Raw genomic sequence first — 15,288 nt, forward strand, 5'->3', positions numbered from 1 at the left:
GGCGAGGCTGCAGTGGCCGGGAGCGGCCACTGCACTCCAGTCTGGGTGACCGAGTGAGTCTCCAACTTAAAAAAATAAATAAATAAATAAATAAAAACACAACATAAGGGAGTAATCCTAAACATAAAAAAGGATCTAGTTACATGAGTCCTGAGCTCACTGGGCACTGAAGGGTATCTATCATCTGGTTCCTGCCCTATCACTGGATTATTTCCAAAAATAAATGCCCTGTTCCACGCAGGATATACTTTACCATCTTTGCTTATCCAGACCTATGCATTCTTCAAAAATGCAGCTCAAGTCCTAACTTCTTTTTTTTTTTTTTTTTTTTTTTTTTTGAGTTGGAGTCTCACTCACTCGCCCACACTGGAGTGCAGTGGCCACTCCTGGCCACCTCAGCCTCGACCTGCTGGGCTCCAGCGATCCTTCCGCCTCAGCCTTCCAAGTAGCCGGAATTACAGGCATGCACTACCACGCCCGGCTGATTTTTTGATTTATTGTAGAGATGAGGTCTCGCTGCCCAGGCGGGTCTCGAAACCACGGGCTCAGGCAATCCACTCACCTCAGCCTCCCAAAGGCGTGGGATTACAGGCTGAGCCACCGAGTCCGGCTAGGTCCTAACTTCTTAAAACACTCTACTAATAAGCCAGCCAAGTACTACACTTAGTCTGATAATAAACTTAGGTGTATAAACTACTTTTTTATTTTGACATAACATCCTTCTCTCTGCACCGTCCTCAATTAATCATACATGCTGTCTGTACTTTACAACAGCTATCTTTATCTCAGCCATATACAAGAATAGACTCATCACTTCAAACTAGTCCATTTTTCGGAATATTAAACCCTAAAAGTAATTTCTTATCCTTCCCAACTCTCCAGCAACCTCTCACTAGTACTGGATCAACTCTTTACACTATCACACAACTGCAGTCAACAAGTCTCATGAGATGGTTTTTAATAGAGACACAGAAAATAATATAGACTATGCATATTTTAGAGAATATACATATTGCCTAGCTAAGACAAATGAGGGGGCCTAGAAGCAATGCTACCCAGTACCAAAAAGTACTCTTAGTACCCAGGCCTTGCATGTTTATGCAATTCTCTGATTAAAAGGAACTAGAGTTCATTCAAGAAATCCAGGGCTGGGACAGAGAAAGCACAAGGTAAGATGGGAACATCTTTTGGTGTCAAAAAGTAAAGAAAGTGCTTTAAAAAAAAAAAAAAAGAAAGAAAAAAACATGTCAGAGCCAACTAGAAAGGGCTCTCAATGGCCTAGGATAATTTGAATTACAAAATAAACAATGACTGTAATGAATTATATTCCATAGAATGAAGAATCCATGTGTTCATACGGACACATAAATGAGGAGAAAGAGTTTTTCCTTACAGTAGAAAGTCAACAAAGGGAGAAGAAATAATGGAAACAGAAAATCATTTGGTCAACATCACAACAACAATTTTTTCAGGCAATATATTCATCAGTGGATGCTGATGTTAATGTATGATGAGAAATTAGAACGATGGAGAAAAGAGGATATTTACAAAACCTCAAAGTCCATCCCCACAAGATACCTATTAAGTACAACAAGGAGGGAGAAAAAAATCTTATAGAAAAAAGCGGCAGACACTAGTAAACACCACCAGGTACTTCCTGGTGTGGCGCACTAAGAATACTACAACATCGGTTCTGTGGAATTCTTGCCAAAAATACATAACTTGAACTCAATCATAAGGAATCATCAGGACAAACCAAAATTGAGGGAACGTCTACCAATTAATGTACCAGTATTCCTCAAAAGTGTCAACATTATGAAAGGCAAAAAAAAAAAAAAAAAAAAATACTGAGAACTTTCCAGACTAAAGGAGACATAACAATTAAATACAGAGCGTGACCCTGGACTGGATCCTGGACCACAGAAAAGACACTAGTGGGATCAATGGCAGATTTCTGAAGGTTTGCAGATTACAGTAGTGTATCAATGTTAATTTCCTGATTTTGGTAATTGTACTATGATTACATAAGATGTTACCCTTTGGAGAATCTAACTAAAGGGTATACAGTAATTCCTTTTATTATTTTTGCAACTGTTTTATAAGCCTAAAATTAAAAGTCTCATGAGTAGGTACTGTTCAAAGAACTGTGTATATATCCCTGGTACATGTAAGCACTCTAAACAGTTATTAATATTACAGTTTTCCAAGTTTATTAAGCTTCCTGACTTCTTAGTCACTAATCTAATAAATATTTTACAGAGTGCCTACTTTATGCCCAATAAACTGAAAAGGAAAGAAGGAAAAGAAGCAAGCAAGCAACCAAGGCAGGCAGTCGCTCACTCACTTGCTAACAGCCTCCAAACACAGTTAGGGTTGGACATTTCCCATATGACTGTGCCCAAATACCTGCATATTCTCTTCATCTTTCCAACTGAGTAATTTCTAATCCTACTTAATTCCTGCTCTCCATTTTCCAAGTTCCTGTTCTTAGTATTGTTATAAAAATGCATGTAGTCTGCTGGGGTCAGGAGCTTATAAGTCTTTATAATCCCACCACTCTGGGAGACCAAGGTGGGAGGACTGCTTGAGCTTAGGAGTTCAAAATCAGCCTAAGCAACAAAGCGAGATCTCATCTCTACAAAAAATAGAAAAGTTGGCCAGGCATAGTGGCATGTGCTTTTAGTCCAAGCTTCTCAGGAGGCTGAAATGAAAGCATCACCTGAACCAAGATGGTGGCACAGCACTCTAGCTTGGGTGATGAAGTGAACCACCCCCGAATGAAAACAAAACAAAACAGGCCAGGCACAGTGGCTCACGCCCATAATCCCAGCACTCTGGGAGGCCGAGGTGAGCGGAGTGCCTGAGCCCACGGGCTTGAGACCAGCCTGGGCAACTTGGCCAGACCTCACCACTACAATAAATCAAAAGATAAGCTGGGCGTGGTAGCCTGCGCCTGTAGTTGCAGCTGCTTGGAAGGCTGAGGCAGAAGGATTGCCTGAGCCCAGTAGGTCAAGGCTGCGGTGGCCAAGAGCGAGGCCTTGCCACTCCAGCCTGGGCAAGAGAGTGAGACTCCGACTGCAAACAAAACAAAACAAATGCATGTATTCTAAAAACATGGATCAAATTCCAGCTATGCTACTTTCCCATAACTTAATCTCTCTGACCCTTCTCATTTCTTAATTTATAACTAATGTGTAATTCAACAATTGTTTTACTAATTGCTAGGTGAATCTCTGGTTTATTTCCCAAAGAAGCCACTTAGTAGTTTTCACTTATGTATTTTAAAAAGTAAATATAAATAATGTACTTTATCCATCCTAACAGTTTTGGAATTTACTGAAAATTCAGTTAAATAAAAATATGCATAACCTCCATCTCTTTCCCAAATATCAGACCAATATTTCTCCCTAATTTTTTTTTTTTTTGAGTTGGAGTCTCACTCTGTCACCCAGACTGGAGTGCAGTGGCCACTCCCGGCCACCGCAGCCTCGACCTGCTGGGCTCCAGCAATCCTTTCGCCTCAGCCTTCCAAGCAGCTGGAATTACAGGCATGCGCTACCACGCCCGGCTGATTTTTTGATTTTTTATTGTAGAGATGAGGTCTCGCTGCCCAGGCGGGTCTCCAACCCACGGGCTCAGGCAATCCACTCACCTCAGCCTCCCAAAGGCGCGGGATTACAGGCTGAGCCACCAAGCCCGGCTTCTCCCTAATTTTTTAAACGCTATCTAGACTATCTTACTACGCCAACATCAAACTCAAGATTCCAATGCCATGCTATATGTTGCCACCTATTGCCTATTACAATAATCTCCAGATTTTTCCTTCTTTAATGTTTTCTTTTCTTGATTTGGAGTCTCATTGAGTCGCCGACTGGAGTACAGGGGCCGCTCCCGGCCACCGCAGCTTCGACCCGCTGGGCTTCGGCGATCCTTCCACCTCAGCCTTCCAAGTAGCTGGAACTACAGGCGTGTGCTACCACGCCCGGCTAATTTTTTAATTTATTGTAGAGATGAGGTCTTGCCAAATTGCCCAGGTGGGTCTCGAACCTGCAGGCTCAGGCAATCCACTCACCTCGGCCTCCCAAAGCGCAGGATTACAGGCTGAGCCACCGAGCCTGGCTTCTTCTTTAATGTTTTAAGCCAGTTTTAAAATGCAAGCCTTAACCCAGTGAATATATTTAAGTTCTAGACTGTAGTCCTTCTCAGACAAGATATTCCACATATCAAGAATCCTAGCATAACCACTTTAAATCTAACACAACTCAAGAAATGCTGCACACGTGGCAATTCATACTACACAGGCTATCTCCTTCCCTATTTTCCATTGTAGATATATAACTGTCTCCAAAAATAATAAAGGCCAAAAGACGGGTAGTAGAGTGGCTAATGGAGAAAGCTTTTCCAGAACAAGCTGAGTTGCCAAACAGATAAACAAGGTGGCACCTCCCAAAAAATAAAACTGGCCAGGTGCAGTGGCTCACCTCTCTAATTCCAGAATTTGGGAGGTGGAGGCAAGAGAATTGCCTTTTCCCAGGGGTTTGAGACCAGCCTGGGCAACTCAGTGAGACCTCATCTCTACAATCAATCAATCAATTAATGAATAAATAAGTCATTAATCAATTAATGAATAAATAAATAAATACATAAATAAATAATGGCCCGGGCATGGTAGCATGCGCCAGCTACTTGGAAGGCCGAGGCAGAAGGATCACCTGAACCCATCAGGTCGAGGCTGTGGTGGCCGTGAGCATGCCACTGCACTCCAGCCTGGGTGACAGAGTGAAACTCCAACTCACAAAAACAAAAACAAAACAAAATTATATTTGGAGGACAGACCCTTGTAGTACAGGTTTTCTCACTAGATAAGTGTTCTAGGAACCCACCGGCATCAGTGTACCAGCTAGCATTGTTGTGAGAGACTGCATTTGGCTTCAGTGAATTTTTTTGAAGATTCTCTCAACGTGTTTGCCTACTTCATGATGGCTGACTTACGAGCACACCTGCCCACACCGCACTAAGTGTTCGGTACTTGACCAAAAATGGCGGGATTCCTGCGCCCACCCTCCCTATTCACCTGCTCTTGCCCTTAGCAACTTTTTTGTTTCCCCAAATGAAAAAACTCCTCAAAGGGAAACATGTTGCTGATATGGAAAAGGTGAAACAAACAAACAAACAAAAAAAACGGCAGAAGCACTTAAAGACACCAAAATTGATAAGTTCAGAAACTGTTCTGAACAGTGGAAAAAGCATCTCGATAGATGTATTGCATCAAAGAGTACTTTAAGGGTGACTGAAGTTTAAACATGTAAGAATAAATACCGTTTTTTATATATAAATGCCAGCTTTTGGGGGGTCCAGAACCTCCTTGTATTCTATTTAGAAAACCAATTAAAACTATAAACTATAAGACAGCTGTTTAAAATGCTATGTCATTCCATGACTTTCTATTTGTGATTTTCTTGTACAACTGTTCATATAAGCCAGGCAGGGTAGTGCGTGCCTATAATCCCAGCTGCCTGGGAGGCTGAGATGAGAGGACCAGTTGAGCCCAAGAGTAGTTTTCCAGTCTGGACAACATACCAAGACCCTGTCTCCCAAAACAATAATAATATTTTACCCTCATATAGCAATGGAAAACTCTCGATCGTATTACTAGAATATACTGGACACAATTGCCAAACACAGAATGGCTCTCCTAATCCTAGCCTGTAAAAAATATTAATAACTGTCCCTTCCTCTATTCTGCAAAAATTCCTATTAAATGACTTGCTCAATAAATAACCACAACATGCCAACACACATGTACACATACAGAATTTAAATGATGAACTTCAACTTCGCTGAAAGTTTAACAATGTTGCTTTACTTTCTGGTCTCTTTTTCAAACCACATTAAATTTCAAAACATCTTCTTCCTCAGTGAAAACAGACCATCCCAGATAGTCACAGCAACAAATTTTTCATGTAGAAAATAAGTAAAAGATGCCATAAAAGAAGAACATTAGCTGGATGTGGTGGCTCACACCTGTAATCCCAGTACTTTGAGAGACTGAGGTTGGAGGATTGCTTGAGGCCACCCTGGGCAACTTAGCGAGACTCAGTCTCTATTTAAAAAAAAGAGGGGGGGACATTAAGAAGCTCTTAAATTGACTACATGTTGGCTTTCAGATTTTAAAGCAACTTGCCAAAAAGGATAAATAGTGGTACGGTGGTTAAGTGCAGGGACACAAACATACAGCATGGTGTCATCTTCAGCAGCTGACAATGTAGTCAGCAATGCAAGATTCAAGCATAGGAAAGAATGAACAATATAAGAAACGATATAAGGAACAATACAGAAAATATTTATTATGGCAACTGTGTGAAAGTTTGAAACAGCAATAAAAAAGAGATACCACAAACAGAAGGGTAGGGCTTGAAGTAAAAGGAAGGGTGTTTCAAGCTACAGAGAATGGGTATTGCAATGGTTTAGTCCAAGACTAGCAGAAGCATATTGTTTAATACAAATGATCAGACCACTTTAGCTGAAAGGAAATTATACAGAAGACTAGTGGAGCAGCATTAGAAAAGGAAGTGGACTAAAATGTGGAGAGGACTGAGACACTGAGTGCTTAGCTAATAAATCCAGAAGACAACTGACAACTAAGAATAAGGTAACAAGCCAGGCTTGGTAGCTCAGCCTGTAATCCCGTGCCTTTGGGAGGCTGAGGTGAGTGGATTGCCTGAGCCCGTAGGTTCGAGACCCACCTGGGCAGCGAGACCGCATCTCTACAATAAATCAAAAAATCAGCCAGGCATGGTAGTGCATGCCTGTAATTCCGGCTACTCGGAAGGCTGAGGCGGAAGGATCCCGGAGCCCAGCAGGTGAGGCTGTGGTGGCCGAGAGCAGCCACTGCACTCCAGTTTGGGCAACAGAGTGAGACTCCAACTCAATAAATAAATAAATAAATAAATAAGAATAAGGTAACATTTCTATACTATCTGAGGGGTGAGGGAAGAAGTTTAACCTTGCAGGAAAATTTAACAAACTGAAGAAAACTAAGAGAGCCTAATCATGCTATTTCAGTAGTTCAGTAATAATGCTAATGATCTGAAATACAGTGATGATGTGAAAATGAAAAAGAATGAAATCTGTCATGAGGAAAAAACTGATAGAGGCTGGTCAATGATTGGAAGCTGGAGTGTATAGTGGACAATCGAAACGTTTCCAAGGCTTTAAAACAGGGAACAGAAGTATCATGAAAGAAAATATAAGACAGTAAACCATTATTAATAAACATTCCAACAACTGAAATGTTGTCTAAACCAAAATTCTTTTCATATTTAACACAAAGCAACAAACAGAAATGCAAAGACAGTTTCTACAACTGAATATAAACAGCATTCATGCCCAGAAATCATGAGGAAACATCTTATATTAAAGCATAAACCACAGTACATCATACATCTACAAGAATTAGTAACAGTTTGATCTCGATTTATGTTACTGTTCTTTTTGTACCACAAATGACTCCAATTACTGGAATTACAATACACATTATCTATAAAATAAATACAACAGTTTGAGATCTAGTTAATTATTCTGCTGAGTGAAGTATATAAATAAAGCAATGCATTATATAAATAAAGCAATGCTATTCTCAGTAGGCAAATCAAAAGACTATAAATAGTTTAAACTGCAAAACCCAGAGTTACTATCAAATCCTTTTATAAGTATGAAACCTACCTTCCTTTTCCTACAAGTCCTCAAAGTAATAAAATTTTTTTTAAATGAAAACTTTAAAATACCACATTAAACAAAAGTTTCATGAGCTTCTTGGTTACCTTTACTTTATCTCTTCTTAAGCAGCAGAACAGACAATTTTCATCAAAAGTCCAATCAGAAACGCTTTCAGGTTCACAGTCTGCAAAAAGTAGTAACAAATTAGTAATCATAAAAGAGAATTTTTCAGAAAATAAATCAGAATTTCAAAAGTTTTATTATAACAAAGACCACATCAAGTGGTAGATAGGTCATATTGTCTTAAAATTCTTAATTCCTAACTGCTCACTACTTAATAAGTTATTCATACATATATATAAACAATATCAACTAAGCACACAAAGATGCTTACATGGATATAGCTTCAATCCACATGAAACCTTGAATTAAAAGGAGACTGAGGCTTAAATCACCAAAGTTATCATATATGTCACTGGGAAGAATTTGAATTACCAAAAATATTTTGAATACCTTTAAATAAACTGAGATCTTTTAATAATGCAGGTCCGAACAGCCCTTCAAGAATACTTTCAAACCCTGAAAGGACAAAAACAAAGTCCATTACCACAATAATATTCACTGTAGTATTATTAGTCTGTTACATGAAAGAATTATGGCATTTTCTTCCAACTCTCAAGGACCCCAGAATAATATTGAAGGGATGCTGAGAAAAGAGTGCCAATGACAAATCTAAGAAGGTGCATTTGCATTTTTGTCAATGATTAAACTTCAACACAAATACAGAGCCCATTCAGGAACAAGACAAGACACTAGAAATAATTAATGAAGAAACAAAAATTCATGAATTCTCTTATCATTTTACAAAATTCCAAACACCTCTTTATATAAACTTTCAAGTTCTATTTTAAAAGGGACCTTTCCCTTCTGAAAGAGTCAAACTGCTTCAAATTCTCCACAACTTTCTAGAATAACCTAAATAGTATTTTTCTAAATATCAATGGAGATAATAGTTATTTCAAGTTAACAAATCCTCACTGAGAACAACTTATCACACATACACAAGCTACAATATAATTATTTTTTTAAAAGACCACTGTAATTGTTTCACATTGTCAAAATAACCACTTCCTGATTCATTTAGAAACATAAAACTCACTAATTATATGTACAAAATAAAGACAGGAGAAAAAAGTCAAATAAAGTGTGAAAACTTATGTCCTTCTAACAGTGTGAATGAGTAGCAAACGAAAAATTCCAAAAACATTTTTCTGACGCATTACGTCTAATAGACTTATGAATAAACAGTTGAAAAATATCTTTGTCATCTTGTGTTTTCATAGGTGAAGAGAGTAAGAAGGAAAAAGAGTAGAGGAATCAGAGTGTACCTTTATACAATATGCCAGGAATCGTGGGTTACAGCACTGGCTCCCAACATACATGTCAGAGACCTCAATGGGAGCTCAGCAGTTATTACAAAAGGTCCACGAGTCCCCATGTACTAGAAATTAGAAACATGTCTCAGTGGGACCATTAGAAACACACCCTGTGCATTCAGTATCCACACTACTTTTCAAATGCACAGGAATTCTGTTATAGTAGAAGTGTTACTGAATTCCTAGTAATTTAGGACACTATGTATTTTGTCATATAGCCTTTTCACCTGGGGACTTGTGATTTGTTTTTTAACTGTTAAAAACCACTCCTATGCTTAAAAGATAGGGAGCCACTATTTAAAATATGACAGCCTGCTGGATACAGGAGGGCCCCATACTCTTGTCTATTTCTTTCTTTTTCTTTTTTTTTTCCTGAGTTGGAGTCTCACTGCTTCGTCCAGGCTAGAGTGCAGTGGCACACAAGCTCACGGCCACCCCAGCGTCGACCTGCTAGGTTCCAGCAATCCTTCCGCCTAAGCCTTCCAAGTAGCCGGAACTACAGGCGTGCGCTACCACACCTGGCTATTTTTTATTTTATTATAGAGACGAGGTCTCGCCAAGTTGCCAGGGTTGGTCTCGAACCCGTAGGCTCAGGCAATCCACTCACCTCAGCCTCCCAAAGTGCTGGGATTACAGGCTGATCCACCGAGCCCGGCCCTCTTGTCTATTTCTGTATCATAAATACAATTGAAATAAAAGATGTGGAAGGAGGTAGAAAAAATAGTTCCTAGAAGCGGCATTTTGTTTATCTGGCTCTAAAAATAAGAATGTAATGTAAGGGATTTCTTTGCCCCCATATTAAGCCATCATTTTCAATAAGGTAATCTGTAGAGTTTGTGTTAGCTACATTATAATTACTTAATTTTTCTACATTACATGCTTTTCTACATACATTCATATTTTTCTCACTACATGATTTTTCTAGATTTGTCATTTAAATAAGGGAGGAACTGTTATTCGACTCTCCTTACTTTTCATCAAAATTATTCACAGACATTAGCAAAATCAAAATACTCAAACAAATGGGAGGTATCTATGTCTGCTAACTATCTACCTACTAAAATTAAAACAATTTCCACCAAATTACTAGGGCCCCTTCTCTTCCCCACACTAGGGGGAAAAAAGGGTTGGGGTAGGGTTGCAAGTGCAGGGATGTGACGGTAAAAGGATGAGAAGAAATTGCTATTTTTTATCTTACCTTGGGGACCTGGAGACTAGACATACAACTAGCTAATTTAAAAACAAGTTAAACACCACACAGCCAGTCTCTAACTCTTAAGTTTTCCTACTTGCCCCTAAAAAGTCTTATTTCATTATTACTAGTTAAAGTATTTCAATACCTTGAAAGTACCAAATACACACTGCAAATAGCTAAAGGAGATTATAGGCAGCTCTTATCTTGAAGAGCAAATCTAATATTCTTTCACCTGGGTTTATATGCAACCATAACAAATTCCAAACATGCATGCTAAGCATAAATTCTTCAAAGGGAAAAATGCCAATATAGCAAGAATAATACTAGTAAAGAAAAAAGAAAATACAGGCTTTGGGAGATAAAAAATTTTTAAACCACACAGAATAGAATCTGAAATAAGAAAATCAAGTAGAACATCCTCAGTAACAGGAGGACGCTAACAAAAACTGATTCATAGATCAAAAAGCAGTGAAAAAGAAAAACAAAAGCAAGCCAACAACAACAACAACAAACACCTGGTCATAAACTCAAAGATTTGACCTTCTTGCTTCCCCGCCTCTTCACTCTCATCCTCTCACCATGTGATACCTTCCGCCATGTTATGGCCCAGTAAAAATGCTCTTAGCAGTCACCAGTCACCAAAGGGGGGTCCTCCATCTAGGACTTCACAGTGTCCAGAACGATGAGCCAAATAAATCTCTTTTATTAAAAAAAAAACTCCAAGATTTAACCACAACTAATTTTGCTCAAAATAGCAACTGTAAACAAGTCACTCCTCTTTTGTACATACTTGCAACAATATAGTAAACCTTGCAAATATTATTGATTGGATACTATAAAGCCATATTTTGCTACCCTCTGTTCACTGGATGTTAATGCCACTCACTTTTATTAATACTAAATATTGAATTTAGCAGTTGCATAGCAACAGGGAACGTCTCATGTGCTTTGCTTGACATTAACAAAAGACAAATAAGGGAAGAACAAATATATTCAAAATTTATACCATGATATCACAGAAAAGCCAGAAAGATCTATAACAAAATGCCATGGAAAAATAAATACTGAAAAAGACAGCTATGTCATTATGTTCAGTCCCTCGGGCTCAAGAAGTGCCTTTACATATCATGTATGAAAAACATGATTTATTTTATGGAACTTTATTTTGAAGGAATTCCTACCCAGTGCTACATCACAGCTGGCCTCAAGGTTGATTCCAGTCTCTCCCCATCTCCACCTGCACCCGGTCTTCAGACTATTCCTAAAGCACTGCTTTGATGATGCCACTAGCTCTTCAAAGTCCACACTGCTTAAAGAACAAACCCCAATTTCCAAATCCAGCCATCAAAGCTGCTTATAATTTGACCCCAATCTACCGTTAGCTGGCTTATTTCCTCGAGCTCATTCCCACACCTCTGCTCAGGTTGGTCTTCTGTTGTGTTCTGCAATCATTTCCACCTCCCAGTATTTTCTCAAGCCTTCACATCTCACCTCTGCCCAAATAAAGTATCCCTCGCCTTCAAGGCTCTCTTCAACTCGTTCAACAGATACATGGCCACTTATTCAACCTGTCTTAACTGACAGCCTGTCATCTCAGGGACAGTGGCAGGCACTGGCCAGGCAGTGGTGAGCGGACATGCGGCCTGCCTTCCCAGAGTTCTGCATTCCACTTCTCTCACCCTCAGAATTCCCAGACTGCTACTCTCTTTTAGACAAAAGGGAACCGACTGGTGTCTTCTCTGCTTTCTGCCACAGGTAAAGCCCTGCCTAAGAATTCTGTAAACAGAATTTGCCGTGGCTACCTAGACCCTGTGTCTTTATGCTTCTCATTTTTTACTCATTTATGTCACCTCCTCAAATAGGATGAATGCTCTGGGAAGGCCAGGAAGGCCTTCGTTAAACAAGCAAACATTGGCCACTGTGTGGCAGCTGCGACAGCAAGCAGCACAGGAACAGGTGTGTGGCCTGGGAGCAGGAGGTTACGCCACACAGCCCAGGCCCACAGCAGGCTACACAGCAAGGCCTGTGTAGGCGCACCTACTGACAAAACCTCCTAGGGACAGGCTTCTCCGGTTGAGTCCCCATCCTTAAGCAACACACAACTGTATTATTACCTTATAAAGCATCTGTTCAAAGGTGCTTGCTGGCAGTAATCGTCAATTAGTGTCTTAATGCACAGAGGGGACTGGCAGCATCTGATGTTCTTTGCTTGAACCTTGGGGTGTGTGACTTGCCACAAGTGAGCCACAAAGTGAAAGCAACTTAAAAGGACAAGAATGTGTCATCTTTTATAGTCTATCCAAGGTAATTAAGTAATAAATCCCTTCCAATTGATGGGCCAATGATCTCTGTGTGTCACTCAACCCAAGAAGTAGGAAAGGAACAACGCACAGGCCCCTCCTCTCCGCCCTGGACAACTGCGCCCACTGCACACCTGCCAGGAGACTTCCTCCCCGCAGATCTGCTCCCAGACCAGGCCCGATGGTGAGCCCTATCTGCTGTTTCACATATCACTCTGTTACCCAGCACAAGAACCAACAACAAAACATGACCAGATATGCTGAAATAACAGCTAACAATCTAATTACACCTAATGGCCAAACTGAAACAGAGTTCATTAAAAACAAATACTAAACTGGGAGAAAAATTATAAGTAGTATTTCCATTGAAACCAGAAAGAAACAGCATTTTTGTTTTTAGTAGGAGTCTCACTATGTTGCCCAGGCTAGAGTGCAGTGGCACATTCACGGTCACCGCAGCCTCGACCTGCTGGGTCAAGTGATCCTTCAGACTCAGCTTCCAAGTAGCTGGAACCACAGGCACACGCGACCATGCCCAGCTAATATTTTGATTTACTGTAGAGAGGAGGTCTCATCAAGTTGCCTGGGCTGGTCTCGAACCCCTGGGCTCAGGCAATCCTCTCGCCTCCACCTCCCAGAGTGTTGGGATTACAGGCCTGAGCCACAGTGCCTGGCAGCATTATTTTTTATTTTTTAAGAGAAAGGAACTCTGAATAAAAGAGTAGAGAACAAATGCCTGGAGGGGAGGGGGAAAAACTGCTAAAATTACCAAGTATTGCAGAGGTAAATTAAGGAAAGACATAAACAACAAAGGAGTGATTTTGAAAATCAATTTAAGAAAGGCCCTCATAATATATAGTGAAGCATCAAAGATATAGTAGGGGGAACCCCCAAAAAACCGTAGAATTATTTTTTAGAGGGCAAGTTCCTTCTAATACACTTGGAATATGTTCCTCTGGATCAAATGTTCAACCAAAGCTTTTATCTGGGAGTGTTGAGAAAGTGGTATCACAATTTGCAGGAAAAAATGTCCTGAGTTGTGGTAAACAGGTCACTTGTTCTTCCACTCGCCCACATCACACTGAGTGTTCAGCAGTTTCTGAGCAGAAGCAGCATGACAGCATGCTTGACCCTCCCTAGTCACCTGATCTTACCCTAGTGACTTTTGTTTGTGTCCTCAATGAAGTCTTCAAAAGGGAAATGTTTAGCCCACGTGGAAGAGGTAAAATACAAAATGGCAGAAGCCATCAAAATTGACAAGTTCAAAAATTTTTATGAGCAGAGGGAAAAACATCCCAATAGGTATATTGTACCAAACGGAGAGGACTCTGACGGTGCCTGGAGCTTAAACATTAATAAAGGGATTGGCAGTAGTGGGAAACTGCCAGGGGAGGAGGGTGGCACACCTCATCAGTAAGGGTCCCTGCATAATGAACATTTGTATACCTAACCCTGAATTGTATCTCACATCTTTAAAATAAAAATTTTTTAAAAAAGAAGAAATACAGCTGGGCTAGGTGGCTCAACCTGTAATCCCACGCCTTGGGAGGCTGAGGTTGAGTGGACTGCCTGAGCCCGCGGGTTCGAGATCCGCCTGGGCAACTTGGCAAGACCTCGTCTCTACAATAAAAAAAAAAAAAAAACTAGCCGGGCGTGGTAGCGCGCACCTGTAGTTCCAGATACTTGGAAGGCTGAGGAGGAAGGATCGCTGGAGCCCAGCAGGTCGAGGCTGTGGTGGCCGGGAGCGGCCACTGCACTCCAGTCTGGGCGACAGAGTGAGACTCCAACTCAAAAAAAAAAAGCTTACATCTAACAATATTAATCAAGGGTTTATACAGAGCTCAGTAGTGTGGAGAAAAGGGGAATATGTTTAAAATTAACATGCATTTACCCTACCACACAGACATTTTCAATGGCCCTATCTCTTGCCATAGACTGTATTTCTAATTGCCTATTTCATTTTATCACCAAAACATCCCAAACACCTAAAAAAGTCCAAATCAACGTCATTCTACTCCTCCTTCCTCATGGCAACCATGACTCATCCTGTATTCCTTACCAAGAAAATGGCATCACTGACGCCCTCCCTAGGTTATTCAGGTTAGAAGCTCAATCATAATTTCATTCTCTCCTTAAGTTACCAAGTCCTTCTGTCACGGAGTCCTATTCGTTCCAGTCCAGAAAGAGCCATCCAAATCTATTCTCTCTTCCATCCCTAAATTCACCCTTGTACTATTTCTTACCGTAGCAATTATAATAAAGGTCAAATGTGTTAACAGCAATAGCAGTTTTCATTAATTAAGCCCTTACTGGTATCAGGCAAGCACTGTATCAAGTACTTCATACCCATGAGAAAAAATCTTCAGAGGAACATTGCAAAACTAGCATTATCACTACCCAGTAAAGAAGGGAAAACTGGAAATCAGAAGAGCTCATTTGTTCCAAAACACCAAGAGGCAGAGGACAGACCTACAACCAGGCCTGGAATCTACAGCCCAGCTCCTCTCCCCCATCACACCACTTGCCATCACCACGCCACTTCCTCCCATCGCACCGCTTTTCGTGGTCACACGACTTCCTATTACCACACGACTTTCCTCCGACACACTTCTCATCACCACACCTCTTCCCTCTGTCA

General features: G+C 40.5%; 1 protein-coding gene across 1 annotated transcript in view; it reads right to left on the reverse strand.

Annotated features, from left to right (window-relative positions):
• Nucleotides 1-8,292, reverse strand: part of LCOR (ligand dependent nuclear receptor corepressor) — a 43,175-nt gene extending 34,883 nt beyond the window's left edge. The window contains exons 1-2 of the mRNA XM_008055324.1: nucleotides 8,233-8,292; nucleotides 7,824-7,903 (exon numbers count right to left, since the gene is read on the reverse strand). The gene's annotated coding sequence lies outside the window, so the exon portion shown is untranslated. The remainder of the gene's footprint in view (nucleotides 1-7,823; nucleotides 7,904-8,232) is intronic.
• Nucleotides 8,293-15,288: the final 6,996 nt, after the last annotated feature.

Source organism: Carlito syrichta, unplaced genomic scaffold, assembly GCF_000164805.1.
Source record: "Carlito syrichta isolate Samal-C Ts95f unplaced genomic scaffold, Tarsius_syrichta-2.0.1 Scaffold301821, whole genome shotgun sequence".
Lineage (NCBI taxonomy): Eukaryota > Metazoa > Chordata > Mammalia > Primates > Tarsiidae > Carlito > Carlito syrichta.